At 43.1% G+C, this 12,929-nt stretch overlaps 2 long non-coding RNA genes across 2 annotated transcripts in view; both read right to left on the bottom strand.

The window, feature by feature from the left end:
* Positions 1-1,137: 1,137 nt before the first annotated feature.
* The window catches only part of LOC102153342, a 28,401-nt gene continuing 16,609 nt past the window's right edge, over positions 1,138-12,929 (bottom strand). The window contains exons 3-5 of the long non-coding RNA XR_005365443.1: positions 6,048-6,266; positions 4,605-4,734; positions 1,138-1,563 (exon numbers count right to left, since the gene is read on the bottom strand). This is a non-coding gene — a long non-coding RNA (uncharacterized LOC102153342). The remainder of the gene's footprint in view (positions 1,564-4,604; positions 4,735-6,047; positions 6,267-12,929) is intronic.
* LOC119875792 lies at positions 9,174-11,403 on the bottom strand. The gene is made up of 2 exons (XR_005365444.1): positions 10,536-11,403; positions 9,174-9,330 (listed from the first exon to the last, which is right to left on the bottom strand). It is a non-coding gene; the product is annotated as an uncharacterized LOC119875792 (long non-coding RNA).

The following is a 12,929-nucleotide window of genomic DNA, read 5'->3' as shown; positions in this document are numbered from 1 at the left end:
CAAAGAAGAGCAACTTTGTGGCTCAGTAGATTAAGTGTCTGACTGCAGCTCGCATCATTATCCCAAGATCCTAGGAGTGGGCCTGTGTCAGCATCCACGGTCTGTCTATTGGCTGCCTCCTTGGATAGCTCAGGTCTAGGATCCAAAAATGAGGAAGCTGTGACCTCCCTGCCCTGGGGATTCCTGCAGTGGAATTTGCTGGCCTGATATGACTGTTCATTTCCATTGGTCTGTGGGCTCCTATCATGTGGCAGGCACTCGGTGAGGTCCTGGCATCACTCAGACAGGAAGCTCCACATTCAGGTCCTAGAGGAATCCCAGCAGGGGCTGCTTGTAAGCAGAGGAGAAGACTATGACTCCACACATATGTTCTGGTTGTATTCAGACGAATGAAGCAGAGGGGGGACACCTTAATCTCTTCAGGAGCATACTCCTTTCCTTCCTGATGCAGGCTAGAGCCTGGGTAGGTGCCTAGTTTAGTGTGGGACTCCCTTATCCCGGACAAATTGAGCAGGGAACTTTCCAAACTGGACCTGGATCCCAGGCCAGGGGTTTTAGAACAGGGGCTGCTCAGGGCTGAATTCTGTGGAGACAAGGAATGAGGGAGGTTTTGTTGATGACTTTGCAGTGACCACCAGGAGCAGTGGTCCTGTTACTTTGAGTGTGAGGACACAGAGTTTGGACCTGAGAAATTGAAGACCATTTCAGGGTAACCCTCAAAAGGATGTCCTGTGGGCCTTTTAAAGGGAGCTGCAAAGAGCACCTTGACTCTGGAATAAGCCTCCATCCCTTTGCTGAACTCACTGAGCACTGGAGTCCATGTCCCTGCCCTTCCTCCTATCTCCATGGACACAAAATCCTTACCTGAATGCCACATGTTTGCTTCTAAAAACTTGACCATGGGTCTCCACCTGGACGATTGGTTTTCCAGTGGTTTCTTTTTTGTGTATTTTTTTTATTGGAGTTTGATTTGCTAACATATAACACCCAGCGCTCATCCCAAGTGCCCCCCTCTGTGCATCACCCAGTCACCCCATCCTCCCACCCAACTCCCCTTCCACAACCCCCTATTTGTTTCCCATGGTAGGAGTCTCTCATGCTCTGTCATCCTCTGTGATTTTTCACAACACTTTTTTGTTTTTTTCTCTACATCCGTGATCCTAATTCCAGTGAGAACCCAGAATCACATTGGTTCTCCTGACTAAAGACAGGAAGAGACTGGTTCCTGAACAAAACTGAACCAATCACGAGAAACTGTTGCTGAGGGAATTTACCCCATCATGCTGTTTATTTCCAGCTTTGGTGTCACCAACATAAACATCTTCTCGAATAAGGTAATGCTTGGCAAGAGGCAACCACTCCACACTCTTCCAAGCTGGAAGATTATGTATATCGTCCCAAATGGACACTGTCTGACTTTCATTGGAATTTGTGTGGATAGAAACCAAGAAAGTGACATTCGTTCCTCAGTCAAAGATCCTCAAGCTCGCCTTGACAAAATTAATTTCACTTCCACTCTGATCTTCTGGAAGAGTGTAATGACCAATGGATCATAGGATGCATCTAGAAGGACACAGAGTACCCATCAGTACATTTTCATGCCACTCAAGAATAACTCAGGGAGGGGTGCCTGAGTTGCTCAGGCATTTAAGAGTCTGCCTTCAGCTCAGGTCAGCCTTCTGGCACCTGAAATCAAGCCTAGTGTGGGGCTCCCTGCTCAGCAAAGGGTGTGTTTCTCTCTCTCTCTCTCTCTGCCCCTCTCAACCTGTTCTGCTCTCTTTCTCTCAAATACTAAAGCTTGAAGAAAATTAGAGAGTAATTTTGGGACTCTTGCTCATTATAAATGGAGGACTGGAGAATATGAAGCAATTGGTTACCCAGAATGGGCTGATATGCACAGTTTGGACACCCAAGGTCTTATGACTCTAAAATATGCTGTGTAATGAGGTTTTTTTCTTTTGTTTTTTTTTTCTTTTGAGAATATTGACTAAGTCCATCGTGTGGTGTCAGTGGGACATATCTGCTGCAGAATCTACCTCACTCTTTCGCTCTCCTTCTCCCTATCTCTGCATTTCTCTGTGTCTCTATCTGTCTATTTTCCTCTGTCCTGATCTTCTCTTTCTCACACACACATACACTCGCACACTCACACACTGTATAGAGTCAACAAGTCACCTCCCCAATCCTATTTTACTCATACCCACTCCACACAGAGATACTACTTTGGCTCTCTAGGATTATAGAAACATGGGCTTGTTTTCTTAGCTAGAAAAGCTGCCTATATCACACACACCCCAAGCTTCGGAACATGGAATCTGGGTGTCTGTCCAGACTGAGTACAACAGGGTTGCCCTATCTGCCTTACTATTTGAGATTTTTCCAAGAAAGAGACTGATCCCAGAATACATACCAGTTTCGATGTTTCTGAGATGATCTGCAGTTACACATAAGAAGATAAGGTGGGGGTCGGTTCATGTGTGTACTTTGTCATAGGTTCTCCTGGTGAGTATTGAACTTCAAATGAACAACAGTAGTAATGCCATGGGCCCCCAAACGAAGCACAGATTACACCCATGGAGAAAGCATGAGCTTTTTTGGGGGGATTGATCCCTCAAGTTGACTGAAGAAGAATTTCCAAATTCAGAATTCAAGGTGGAGAAAGTGCTTCTGAGTAAATGTCCCTTACCCCAGAGTTAACATCTTCCCCTTCCAACACACCACCAAAAAATACACTGTTCCTTATTATATGTGTATTCACATCAAAAAGAGGAAAACCAAGAGAGCGGCATTTATAATTCAGGCAAAATGGGGCAGACTTAGCACAGAAGTGGGTGAAGAGTTATTCACTGAGTTTTGGTGGACAACACCTGGTACCACAGCCTAAGCAACATCTAGGAGTACACAGGATAACTATCAGTGCTTTGTTTGTGGTGCTCAGGTATTAGTGAGATCAGTGTTTATATGGATACAGGGGAAGACTGGATGGTAATGACTGGGTAATAAGCATAAAGGAAGCTACTGCTAGGCTGTCTTCATTGCTGGATGAGGAAAAACCTTCAGCTCAGGCCAAGATCCAAGGGCCTGGGATCCATCCCCTTTTTGGGCACCCTGTTCAGCGGGGTTGTGATTCCACATTTCCCCCTGCCCTACCCTTGCACACACTCTCTTTTGCTGTCTCGCTGTCTCTCTCTTTCAAATAAATAAAAACTTTTTTTAAAAAAAGCAATGACAACTTTAAGTAACATGAAATAATCAATGTAAAATACAACTGATGTGCACAGCAAATCCAAAGATAGGTTCCCTTTGCTTATAGAGCTTGTTTTGAAGCCCAGCTAAATGTTGCTACCTTCTTGATGTCTTCCAAAACCATTTCTGCCTCTGTAGATCCACATATGCTGTCATCTCTTTTGTACGGTTTTGCACTTGATTTCAACCGTCTTTTGGTAGGTGTTTTCAATGTTAGGCAATCGTTATATTCTGTTCTATTCAGTCTATTACTCTACTGCATTTTTCACTAATCTGTTATTTTTAAAATCATCCATTGTGGGAGATATTTAAATACTGAATGTATACCATTTACAAATAGCCATAGTTGTGAGAAAGAGCGGAGGGGACAGGCTTCAACATATTCATTAAAAAAATCACAGGGTGAAAGGTACAGCATAAGGAATATGATCAATGGAATGGTTATAGTGCTCTATGGGGGCACAAGTATCTATGCTTGAGGTGAGCACAGTTTCAATAACCATAAGTTCAATCAAGTGTGGTACACCTGAAACTAATGTAACCTTGTGGGTCATCTTGTCCCGATTTTAAAAGCAGTAATAATGTGGGCACCAGAGTGGTTTCTTTGGTTGAGTGTCTCCCTTTGGCACAGGTCATCATCCCTAGGATACTAATATTATGCATATGTAAAACACACCCTAATGCAGAGCAGTCCTTAATATAAGTTGTCTACATCAATAATAATAATATCTCTACATCGCTCTGTACTTTGTGATAAATGTTCCACGCTGATGTAGTTGTGAATAATTCTGGAAATTGTGCCCCAAACAATAGGGTGATAGGGAAATTTTATATTATATGCTGCATTGTGACACTCCCTAACTCTAAAGTCAGTAATATGTTCTATTTATTAAAACATAAGAGGTTTATTTGCTAATATTTAACATGGACTAATATGTCCAAGTGTTAGCTTAACAACACCTACCATTAAATCTGACCAAATGAGTTCTCAATGCGATTTTACTATTTCGGTATAAACTAATGGCTGGCCATTTAAATTAAGATTTTCACACATGAAAAATAAAAAATATGGCTTAGTATATTTGTCTTTAGTATGGCACCCTAAGCAAAATTGAATAATGATTCTTTGTTTTTTTTATTGTATAGAGAGCAAAAGGGAAAGTGTAAGGAAGAGAGGGGCAGAGGGAAAGGAAAAGAAAGTACTATGCAGGCTCCATGCTGAATATGGGTGAATCTGATGACTTCCAGGTCATGACCAGAGCTGAAACTAGGAGGCAGAAACTTAGCTGACAGAAACAGCCAGGTGCCCCTAGAACAATATTTCTTGAGTACATTTAATGAATGAATTTTCATGTTACCTTCCATTGACTCCTTTGATGGATGAATTATTCTTTTCTGCAAACTTGAAATATTTTCGCCCACTTTTCAGTCCAGGTGTACACAGTTGGTTTCAAAATAGTTTTTGTTTTGGGTTTCTGACTGTAGATCCTGGGAAATGGATGACCATAGAAAGAGCTCTTGACATCTTTATGTTAGAAGACCATCCCAAATGAGTGATAACATTATCAGAGTTCAAACTTTTGACCCCATTACACATCATTGACTTGCAGAGAAACCTGAGTCATAGTGGGCTGTAGAAAGGCCTTGGAGTTGCCGTATTCTTAAAGAAGCCAACAGAGAATATAAACTGAAAAAGCATGACGAAAAACAACATGGAGTTCCCCCCCTCCATATTTAAAAAGATCTGTCATATAATTTAGCAATCTGAGTTTTGGCAAATAGGTCAAAAAGAATTGAATTCTGAATTTCACAGAGATATCTTCACATATTCTGCAGCACCTTTCACAACACCCAAGAAAAAGGAAAAGACTTCATGTTTATTGATTAACAAAAGGAAAAAAATTAATGTCTACAATGAAATACTATCCCACGTTAAGAGGAAGGAAATCTTGGGCAGCCTGGGTGGCTCAGTGGTTTAGTGTCTGCCTTCAGCCCAGGTCCTGATCATGGAGACCCGGGATCGGGTATAATTAACTAATTATATATACATGTTTCAATGCAAGTAGACTGGCTATTTGTTACATAGTTGAGAAAAATATATTTTCACCATGCTTACACCTTACATGGGGAGAAATGGGATGAGGGTTAGAATAAAGCTAGTATCTATAAAAAGTGTAACTTTGGAAAATGCCCAAAGTGTAAAAAGTAATGTGTGTTTGTGACATTAATTGAAACATAGGCACTCATATTCACAGGGTGACTTTTGAGCAACCATTTAGATGAAGGTAGCAACATGTCCCCGCAAATACAGAACTACATACCCATTTTGGGAGAAACAATAAGGAAGACATTGTAAACCATTGATAAAACAATGTCAAATATCCTCCATATCAACCTTTCGGGATTCACACTTAATTTCTGAAATGAATAATTTGAATATATAATTTGGGACAGTACCAAAACCTGGAAATAGATGTGGCCATATTTCCCCCTTTGAGGACCTTTGTGATGACAAAGGTGAGGAGTGTGGGTCACCTGTTCTTCCAGGTGATCATGAGGGATGCAGGATATAATAGGAAGTAAGACATGTTTTCGAAATGGAGGCACAATATTAAGACAGCTAGTTTGGTAGAATAACCAAAAATAGAAATGGAGGACTAGAACAAACAAAAACACATAGGTATGACTCCGCATGACAATTAGGGGAGAGGAAACTTTAAACAATAAGATAAATAGTTTGAAAAACAGTTAACTATCCAGTTGGTAACAAAGACATCTTCAGAAGATCCTTATGAACATACCTTCGCAGGAGCAACAATTGAGATTGCCCATCATCAAAGATGCTAGATAGAGAGCTGAGAACTCAATATCAACTTTGAACTGCTCAGCTCAAAGAGTAGAGTTGGGGAGAAAGGCAGAGATATATTTCTCATCACCATGGGAACATGTGACATCATAGTCCTTTCACAGTGAATGCAGCTGCACAGCAACCAACTTCTGCTATCTAGACGGGAGTATATCTGGGGAGACAAGGGTGGTATTTGAGAGGAAACACTTTGTATCAGAATCTCTATTTTGAGCTTCCTGAGGACCCTACACACTGTTTTCCAGAGTGGCTGTTCCATGTCTCATTCCCATCGTCAGTGTCAGGGGGTACCCCTTTCACCACATCCTCGCCAACAGTAGTTGTTAAATTTAGCCATTCTCACCAGTGTAATTTGGTATCTCATTGTGGGTTTGATTTGTATTTTCCTGTTCACAAGTGATGTGGAGCATTCTATCATGTGCCTTTTCGCCCCAAGTAGGTCCTCTTTAGAGAAATGTCTTTTCCTATGCTCTGTCCATTTCACAAGTGATATTAAAATATGTCATTAAAATATAAAAGTTTAAAAAAAGATTTCAAAAAGAAGAGTTGATTAAATAAGAAATTAGGTGAATTGGGAATATATGAAAAAATAGAGTACAATTTTATCTTGAAAGAAAAATGAATCATAAAAGGAAAACCTTGAGTAGCTATGCTATGTTCCCCCAGTTGTGGAAGTTCCAGTACTGTTTGGTCAGGAAATGTGTGGGTCACCTGTCCTTCCAGGTGATTGTCCCCAGAATAGCCTGCTGCACATATTCTCAGGTGTCTCTGCCTGGGTAGCTTCACTGACCTTGTCAAGGGGCCAGTCTCACTGTAAGCTGTTTGCTCTGTGAGCATTTTGTTCCCTGGAACCTTTCATGCTTATTTTGGGGGTGAGAGGAAAAAAGACCGCACATCGATCTCCAGCCCCAGAGATGAGTGATGCGATGATTGACAAATCTGGAGATGCCAAATTGCCTGCCTACTCCAATTCCCCCCTCGTAGACATGGGGGGACACTGAAATATGCAAAGTTTAGGTTTCCTCAGGCAGAGTCTTTGCTGCTTTTGCTCTCACCCCCTCTTCCTGGAAGAAGTGGAGGTTTATCCCTTTTTGTGGTTGCTGACCCCCCCGCAAGGAGAAGGTTCAACTTCTCCAATGGTCACCCACTCTGCTTCTCCCAGATGAATGGGGAGGATGCATTCCAGTCCCCTGTATGGACCCAACATGGACCACGGTCATCTGGCCTGGCCGGTGATCGTGGTTGATGGCTCCACAACCTAAACATTCTCCCAGGCTTGCTGATTTAAACCCATTTGCTTGAACCAATACTTGGGAACTCTGCTGGCTCAGGCACATGGGTACTTTCTGGCCTCCAGGAATATAGAGATCCTACTAACTTACTCGTGGTTCTGCACCATTTCACCAATGAGCCCCTTTTAGGGAGGAAAGTCTCTTGAGGAGCAGATTTCTAAAGGTCCAGATTTTGAATTTCAGGGCTCTTTCACTTTCATGCAGCTGGCTTACACGTGCTCTCACCCCCACTCCGCCCATTATCCTCTGATAAATCCATTCCATTTTATTTCTCCACACTCCACTGTGCATAATTTTTTCACTTTTTATTTATAGAGTCAACCATTCTGGTTTAGACTTCAGCTTGAATTCACTGGTGTTTAGGATGGCTTGAAAGTTATGTAGCTAAATATAGGGGACTAGCTGACATGAGGACCTCTACCCCACCATCTTACATCCATTTGAAATTTGTTTTCTAATGGGTCTAATCCAAACTGATGCAGATGATTAGTCCCTGAAACCTGTCTTTTCCCAAGAAATTCAGGTTTGTTTTTCAAAGAAATTGAGCTTTATTTAGGATCACGTAAACTAGAGACAAGTAGGCTTGTCCCTCTATAAGCGAATGAAAGAGAAACTTCAGTTCAACCCATACATGGAAATACTATTTTGTAATAAAGTGATTGAGCTCTTAAGGAGCCTCTGTGTCTCAGTCGGTTAAGCTTCTTACTGGATTTTTCCACAGATCATGACCTCAGGATCTTAGTTCAAGCCACGCAACAGCCACGTGCTGTGCCTGGAGCCTGCTTAAGATTCTCTCGGGATCCCTGGGTGGCGCAGCGGTTTGGCGCCTGCCTTTGGCCCAGGGCGCGATCCTGGAGACCCGGGATCGAATCCCACATCGGGCTCCTGGTGCATGGAGCCTGCTTCTCCCTCTGCCTGTCTCTGCCTCTCTCTCTTTCTCTCTGTGTGACTATCATAAATAAATAAAAATTAAAAAAAAAAAAGATTCTCTCTCCGTCTTCCTCTGCCCTTACCCCTTACACTTGCACTTTTTCCCACTAAATAAATATTAGAAATAAAATAATTGAGGTATCAAGCCACCAAAAAGACATGGATGAACATTAATTGAACAATTAAAAGTTAAAAAAATAAGGAAATCCCAAACAGTGACATGTTTTATGACTCTAATTGTGAAAAAAAAAGAAAGCTGTACAGATGACAAATCTAAATGGTTACTAAGATTTCTATAGAAAGTGCATAAGCATTAACAGTTGAATCATGGGAATTAAAGGCAGTGAACTGACACTGTACATGGTGCATGCATGATATTATGCATTTGTCAAAACCTGAACTATGGCACATCACAGAGCTGACCTTCATAGAAATGGTAGACTTCAATGAATAACAATATCACTATACTGGTTTCTTCTTCATGACAAAGGTATGTTCTACAATGATGCAAGGTTTAATAACTGTGGAAATTCTGTGCCAGGGAATAGGGATATAGGGAAACAGATTATATTACTTGTTCAATTATTCTGACTTATTCTAAATAATAAAGTCTATTCATTAAAAAGTAATAAGATCAATTTTTGGTAATGTTTAACAACAAACTAATAATCAAACACTAGCTTCATAATATCTACCATCGAATGAGATCAAACTTGAGTTGTAAATTAAATTTTTCTACTGTGGTTATAAAGTAATGACTCAATAGAAAATTAAAATGTACACACATGAAACGAAAATAATATGCCTTAGTATGATTCTCGTAGGTATGCCACACTGAGTAAACTAGAATAATGATTCATTTTATTATTTTTTTTAAGGCAGAAAGAGAAAGTATGAGGAGAGGAGGGGCAGAGGGAAAAAGAAAATCTAGAGCAGACTCCATAGCCAATGCGGAACTCAACATGGGGTTCAATTTCAGGATCCAGAGATCATGACCTAAGTAAAAATCAAGAGTTAGACACTTAACTGACAAAGCCACCCAGGTGCCACTAGAATAATTAATCTTGAATCAACTCAGTGAATGAATTTTCATGGTATCTTCCATTGAATAATTTGTATAGTATGTCCTTTTTTTTTATTTAGTATGTCCTTTGTTATCTCCAAGATACAGGATTTGCTGTCCCACATCCTCAAGGAGATAGCAGATCGATTTGAAAGGTTAGGAATGTTGTTGTCACATGTACTTGAATAAGACCCTGGGAAATGCATTACAATACAGTGAAATGCTGACCTCTTGCTGTCAAAACCATACAAGAATGAGTGATAATTTTCTCAGCGTTCAAATATTTGATCCCATTACTCATCATTTACCATGCAGAGCCACCTGTGTGAGAGTGTGCTTTAGAAGGTCTTGGAGTTGACACACATTTAAACTACCCAACAGAAAATAAAACTGCTGACTTTAGTGCTAAAAACAATAGGGAGGGGTCCCTGGGTGGCGCAGCGGTTTGGCGCCTGCCTTTGGCCCAGGGCTCGATCCTGGAGACCCGGGATTGAATCCCACATCAGGCTCCCGGTGCATGGAGCCTGCTTCTCCCTCTGCCTGTGTCTCTGCCTCTCTCTCTCTCTCTCTCTCTCTCTCACTCTCTCTCTTTCTGTGACTATCATAAATAAATAAAAATTAAAAAAATAAAAAAATAAAAACAGTAGGGAAACCTCAAAAGACTTTATTTTTTTCTGAAACACAGAGGTCTTTTATTTTTTTCAAGTAAATCAGATTATTTATTTATTTATTTTTATTGTAGATCAATATGCCAATATATATTTACTCAGTAAACATTCTCAAAAAAACAAAACATACACAAAAAAACAAAATCATTACACAGCACATATTAGAGTCCTGATACCAAGGGTGGCCCAACAGTGCAGATCAGACCATGCTGGTAACCAAATGCCTCTGTATTCTCTAGCCCTCTATTTATAATGAGCAACAGTCCCAAAATTATTCTCTAGTTTTCTTCAAGCTTCACTTTATGTATTTGAGAGAAAGAGAAGAGGGTGAGAAGGGCAGAGGGAGAGAGGCAAAAACATACCCTTTCCTGAGTGGAGAGCCCTGCACTAAGCTTGATTTTAGGTCTCAGAGAGTCTGACTTGCGCTAAAGGCAGACTCGTAAATGCCTGAGCAACTCAGGCACCCCTACCTGAGTTATTCTTGAGTGGCATAAAAATGTACTGATGGGTACTCTGTGTCCTTCTAGATGCACCCTATGATCCTTTGGTCATTACTCTCTTCCAGATGATCTGAATGGAAGTGATACTTAATGATATCAACGTTACTAGTGAAACAGTCACTTAATTGTCCACCTTGTGTACAAGGTATGATCCCATGTTCAGGATTCAGCTCCATGTTGTGTTATAGCTCATGGGTAGCCTACTTCTCATTCTAACCCTGTCCCCACTCATGTTCTCTATTTCCATCCCTTTCCCTTTCTCTCCCCCAAATCAATCAATCACTCCTAACTAACCGGCTCTGCAGGTTGTAGGGCAGCACAGCCTGGGAGCTTGATTACAGCAGTGCAGGCCCCGGAGCACAAGGCACCAGGGGACATAGCCCAAGATCCTATGCTCCCCTGGGGCAGGTGGAGGCCGGGAGGACACAGGAGAGCAGGGACACTCCGGCCACAAAGTGCCCCGAAGCTGTACAGATCAGCAGCCCCCGCCCCTGCCCCAGGAACAACCAGGCCCCTGTGGACTGGGAGCTGTGGAAGTTACTGCTGGACCTGACTTCAGAGCCGGAGAGCTGGCCACCACCGCTGTTGTTGCTCCTCCTCCTGTCACCCTGTGCCTGGGATGGAGCTGAGCAGCCAGGGAGCAGACACATCACAGGATAAACAGCTCCCATTGAGCCATGAACTTGGCAGGGGGCGGGGCAGCTCCCACAGGTTCACAGACCTGAGAATCAGCACAGCAGCCGCTCCCCAAGGAGACCAGCTGAAAGGGCAGGGGAAGCAAGATCGTGACCAAGCACCGCTGGAAAGTTCCAGGGGAAGTCTAGGGACTTATATAGAATCAGAGGATACACCTCCTTGTTTTTTGTTTTCTGTTTGTTTTACCCCCACCCATCTTTTTCTCTTTCTCTCTTTTTTCCATTACAACTTGTTTTTAGCAACTCTGCACTGAGCAAAATAACTAGAAGGAACAACTCATCACAAAAGAAAGAATCAGAAATAGTACTCTCTCCCAGAGTTACAAAATTTGGATTACAATTCAATGTCAGAAAGCCAGTTCAGAAGCACAATTATAAAGCTACTGGTAGCTCTGGAAAAAAAGCATAAAGGATTCAAGAGACTTCATGACTGCAGAATTTAGATCTATTTAGCCCGAAATTAAAAATCAATTAAAGGAGAGGGAGGAGCAAGATGGCGGAAGAGTAGGGTCTCCAAATCACCTGTCTCCACCAAACTACCTAGAAAACCTTCAAATTATCCTGAAAATCTATGAATTCGGCCTGAGATTTAAAGAGAGACCAGCTAGAATGCTACAGTGAGAAGAGTTCGCGCTTCTATCAAGGTAGGAAGACGGGGGAAAAAGAAATAAAGGAACAAAGGCCTCCAAGGGGGAGGGGTCCCGCGAGGAGCCGGGCTGAGGCCGGGGCGAGTGTCCCCAGGACAGGAGAGCCCCGTCCCGGAGACGCAGGAGCTGCACCGACCTTCCCGGGCGGAAAGGGGCTCGCAGGGAGTTGGAGCAGGACCCAGGAGAGCGAGGATGCCCTCGGGCTCCCAGGGACAGTAACAGCAACTGCGCGCCCAGGAGAGTGCGCCGAGCTCCCTAAGGGCTGCAGCGCGCACGGCGGGACCCGGCGGGACACGGAGCAGCTGGAGGGGCTCGGGCGGCGGCTCCGCGGAGGGGGCTGCGCGGCCGGGGAGCGCGAATCCAACAGCGCAGGCTCCGGAGCACAGGGCGCCGGGACACAGCCCAGGATCCGGCCTCCCCCGGGACAGGCAGAGGCCGGGAGGGCCCAGGACAGCAAGGACGCTCCTGCCCCGAGCTGAGCAGATCAGCGGCCCCGCCCCGGAGCCTCCAGGCCCTGCAGACGGAGTTCCTGCCGGAGCTGAATCCAGGTTTCCAGAGCTGCCCCGCCACTGGGGCTGTTCCTCCTGCGGCCTCACGGGGTAAACAACCCCCACTGAGCCCTGCACCAGGCAGGGGCACAGCAGCTCCCCCAAGTGCTAACACCTGAAAATCAGCACAACAGGCCCCTCCCCCAGAACACCAGCTAGACTGACAACTTCCAGGAGAAGCCAAGGGACTTAAAAAACACAGAATCAGAAGATACTCCCCAGTGGTTCTTTTTTTGTTTGTTTGTTTTTGTTTTTGTTTTGTTTTGCTTTTTGATTTGTTTCCTTCCCCCACCCCCTTTTTTTCTCCTTTCTTTTTCTTTCTCTTTTTCTTCTTCTTTTTTTTTTTCGTTTTTTTTTCTTTTTCTTCCCTTTTTTTTTCTCTTTCTCTTTTCTTTCCTTCTTTCTCTCCTCTCTTTTCTCTTTTTCCCAATACGACTTGCTTTTGGCCACTCTGCACTGAGCAAAATGACTAGA

Source organism: Canis lupus, chromosome 10, assembly GCF_011100685.1.
Source record: "Canis lupus familiaris isolate Mischka breed German Shepherd chromosome 10, alternate assembly UU_Cfam_GSD_1.0, whole genome shotgun sequence".
Classification (NCBI taxonomy): domain Eukaryota; kingdom Metazoa; phylum Chordata; class Mammalia; order Carnivora; family Canidae; genus Canis; species Canis lupus.
The sequence above is the reverse complement of the archived record's forward strand: the minus strand, read 5'-3'. Positions and strand labels throughout refer to the sequence as shown.